The sequence below is a fragment of the Durio zibethinus genome, unplaced genomic scaffold, assembly GCF_047325235.1.
Source record: "Durio zibethinus cultivar Kanyao isolate XHJ-2024 unplaced genomic scaffold, ASM4732523v1 HiC_scaffold_75, whole genome shotgun sequence".
Classification (NCBI taxonomy): Eukaryota; Viridiplantae; Streptophyta; class Magnoliopsida; order Malvales; family Malvaceae; genus Durio; species Durio zibethinus.
The window spans coordinates 133,410-137,500 of NW_028322698.1; positions in this window are offsets into that span (position 1 = coordinate 133,410).

Here is a 4,091-nt window from a genome sequence, read left to right on the forward strand (position 1 = left end):
GCCCTGGTGCACCATCGGCACACGCTGGGCCCTGGTGCGGGCGCTTGCCTCGACCACCATCGGCACACGCTGGGCCCTGGTGCGGGCGCTTGCCTCGACCACCATCGGCACACGCTGGGCCCTGGTGCGGCAGGTTGCCTCGAGCACCATCGGCACACGCTGGGCCCTGGTGCGGTCGGTTGCCTCGAGCACCATCGGCACACGCTGGGCCCTGGTGCGGGCGCTTGCCTCGACCACCATCGGCACACGCTGGGCCCTGGTGCGGCAGGTTCCCTCGACGACCATCGGCACACGCTGGGCCCTGGTGCGGCAGGTTGCCTCGAGCACCATCGGCACACGCTGGGCCCTGGTGCGGTCGGTTGCCTCGATCACCATCGGCACACGCTGGGCCCTGGTGCGGGCGGTTGCCTCGACCACCATCGGCACACGCTGGGCCCTGGTGCGGCAGCTTGCCTCGAGCACCATCGGCACACGCTCGGCCCTGGTGCGGTCGGTTGCCTCGAGCACCATCGGCACACGCTGGGCCCTGGTGCGGCACGTTGCCTCGACCACCATCGGCAGCCTCGACCACCATCGGCACACGCTCCGCCCTGGTGCGGCAGGTTGCCTCGACCACCATCGGCACACGCTGGGCCCTGGTGCGGGCGCTTGCCTCGACCACCATCGGCACACGCTCCGCCCTGGTGCGGCAGGTTGCCTCGACCACCATCGGCACACGCTGGGCCCTGGTGCGGGCGGTTGCCTCGACCACCATCGGCACACGCTGGGCCCTGGTGCGGGCGCTTGCCTCGACCACCATCGGCACACGCTGGGCCCTGGTGCGGGCGCTTGCCTCGACCACCATCGGCACACGCTGGGCCCTGGTGCGGCAGGTTGCCTCGAGCACCATCGGCACACGCTGGGCCCTGGTGCGGCAGGTTGCCTCGAGCACCATCGGCACACGCTGGGCCCTGGTGCGGGCGCTTGCCTCGAGCACCATCGGCACACGCTGGGCCCTGGTGCGGTCGGTTGCCTCGAGCACCATCGGCACACGCTGGGCCCTGGTGCGGCAGGTTGCCTCGACCACCATCGGCACACGCTGGGCCCTGGTGCGGGCGCTTGCCTCGACCACCATCGGCACACGCTCGGCCCTGGTGCGGTCGGTTGCCTCGAGCACCATCGGCACACGCTGGGCCCTGGTGCGGCAGGTTGCCTCGAGCACCATCGGCACACGCTGGGCCCTGGTGCGGGCGCTTGCCTCGACCACCATCGGCACACGCTGGGCCCTGGTGCGGGCGCTTGCCTCGAGCACCATCGGCAGACGCTGGGCCCTGGTGCGGCAGGTTGCCTCGAGCACCATCGGCAGACGCTGGGCCCTGGTGCGGCAGGTTGCCTCGAGCACCATCGGCACACGCTGGGCCCTGGTGCGGTCGGTTGCCTCGAGCACCATCGGCACACGCTGGGCGCTGGTGCGGGAACTTGCCTCGACCACCATCGGCACACGCTGGGCCCTGGTGCGGCAGGTTACCTCGATCACCATCGGCACACGCTGGGCCCTGGTGCGACAGGTTGCCTCGAGCACCATCGGCACACTATCGGCCCTGGTGCGGGCGGTTGCCTCGACCACCATCGGCACACGCTGGGCCCTGGTGCGGGCGGTTGCCTCGAGCACCATCGGCACACGCTGGGCCCTGGTGGGTTTAGGCACATCTTCAAATTTCTGCCGTGCCAATGCCATTTTTATGGCTTGTAAATTCATACAATGGTCCCCTAAGCCTTCACGTGAAGTTTCGTTGGAAGATGACTCGTTTTCTATTTTTCACGATTTTCGAAACTTTTTGCGGGTCGGGAATTTTTAAAATTTTTTTATAAGGATTTTTGGCCCCAAATTTTGTAGGCATGATCCTTCTATTTTTGTTGGCATGCACAAAAAAATTCAGCTAAAAACTCGAAGTAGAGAAGATTTTGTGACCGTTTGAAAAAAGTGTCCCCATTTCAGACACTTTAACGGCTACTGGTAGCAAACCTGTAAAATCTCAAATGCTCTTTAAGGGGGTGTGAATTCTCAGAGGTTTGATGAGGGATAGGGGGCCAACACAAGGCCAAGTACCAGCACCCATCGCACATCATGTGCGCACACCCCCCCGGCCCCCCTCCCAATCGCCGGAACCCCAATGCCGCCGGTCAGGTTCTCCGGCGGTACTCCGGCGATGCTCCGGCGATGCTCCGGCGATGCTGTCCCGAGTGAAAAAAATGCGGCACCAGCACATGCTGGAGCCAAGCATGGGCACCGTGGCTCAAAATCGAACTTCGGCCAAGGCCTCGACCATCAATGGCACATGATGACGCATGGTGATGGCACATGCATCGACCATCATCGGCATAGGCTGCCCTTCGGTACGGGCACTTGCCTCGACCGCCATCGGCACAAGCTGGGCCCTGGTGTGGGTTGTTGCCTCGATCACAATCGGCACATGCTGAGCCTTGGTGCGGGCGGTTGCCTCGAGCACCATCGGGAGACCCTGGGCCCTGGTGCGGCCGGTTGCCCCGATAACCATCGGCACACGCTGGGCCCTGGGGCGGGCGCTTGCCCCCAGCACCATCGGCACACGCTGGGCCCTGGTACGGGCGGTTGCCCCGAACACCATCGACACAAGCCGGCCCTTGGTGCGGGCTCCTGGCTCGACCACCATCGGCACACGCTGGGCCCTGGTGCGGGCGCTTGCCTCGACCACCATCGGCACACGCTGGGCCCTGGTGCGGGCGCTTGCCTCGACCACCATCGGCACACGCTGGGCCCTGGTGCGGCAGGTTGCCTCGAGCACCATCGGCACACGCTGGGCCCTGGTGCGGCAGGTTGCCTCGAGCACCATCGGCACACGCTGGGCCCTGGTGCGGGCGCTTGCCTCGAGCACCATCGGCACACGCTCGGCCCTGGTGCGGTCGGTTGCCTCGAGCACCATCGGCACACGCTGGGCCCTGGTGCGGCAGGTTGCCTCGACCACCATCGGCACACGCTGGGCCCTGGTGCGGGCGCTTGCCTCGACCACCATCGGCACACGCTCGGCCCTGGTGCGGTCGGTTGCCTCGAGCACCATCGGCACACGCTGGGCCCTGGTGCGGCAGGTTGCCTCGAGCACCATCGGCACACGCTGGGCCCTGGTGCGGGCGCTTGCCTCGACCACCATCGGCACACGCTGGGCCCTGGTGCGGGCGCTTGCCTCGAGCACCATCGGCAGACGCTGGGCCCTGGTGCGGCAGGTTGCCTCGAGCACCATCGGCAGACGCTGGGCCCTGGTGCGGCAGGTTGCCTCGAGCACCATCGGCACACGCTGGGCCCTGGTGCGGTCGGTTGCCTCGAGCACCATCGGCACACGCTGGGCGCTGGTGCGGGAACTTGCCTCGACCACCATCGGCACACGCTGGGCCCTGGTGCGGCAGGTTACCTCGATCACCATCGGCACACGCTGGGCCCTGGTGCGACAGGTTGCCTCGAGCACCATCGGCACACTATCGGCCCTGGTGCGGGCGGTTGCCTCGACCACCATCGGCACACGCTGGGCCTTGGTGCGGGCGGTTGCCTCGAGCACCATCGGCACACGCTGGGCCCTGGTGGGTTTAGGCACATCTTCAAATTTCTGCCGTGCCAATGCCATTTTTATGGCTTGTAAATTCATACAATGGTCCCCTAAGCCTTCACGTGAAGTTTCGTTGGAAGATGACTCGTTTTCTATTTTTCACGATTTTCGAAACTTTTTGCGGTTCGGGAATTTTTAAAATTTTTTTATAAGGATTTTTGGCCCCAAATTTTGTAGGCATGATCCTTCTATTTTTGTTGGCATGCACAAAAAAATTCAGCTAAAAACTCGAAGTAGAGAAGATTTTGTGACCGTTTGAAAAAAGTGTCCCCATTTCAGACACTTTAACGGCTACTGGTAGCAAACCTGTAAAATCTCAAATGCTCTTTAAGGGGGTGTGAATTCTCAGAGGTTTGATGAGGGATAGGGGGCCAACACAAGGCCAAGTACCAGCACCCATCGCACATCATGTGCGCACACCCCCCCGGCCCCCCTCCCAATCGCCGGAACCCCAATGCCGCCGGTCAGGTTCTC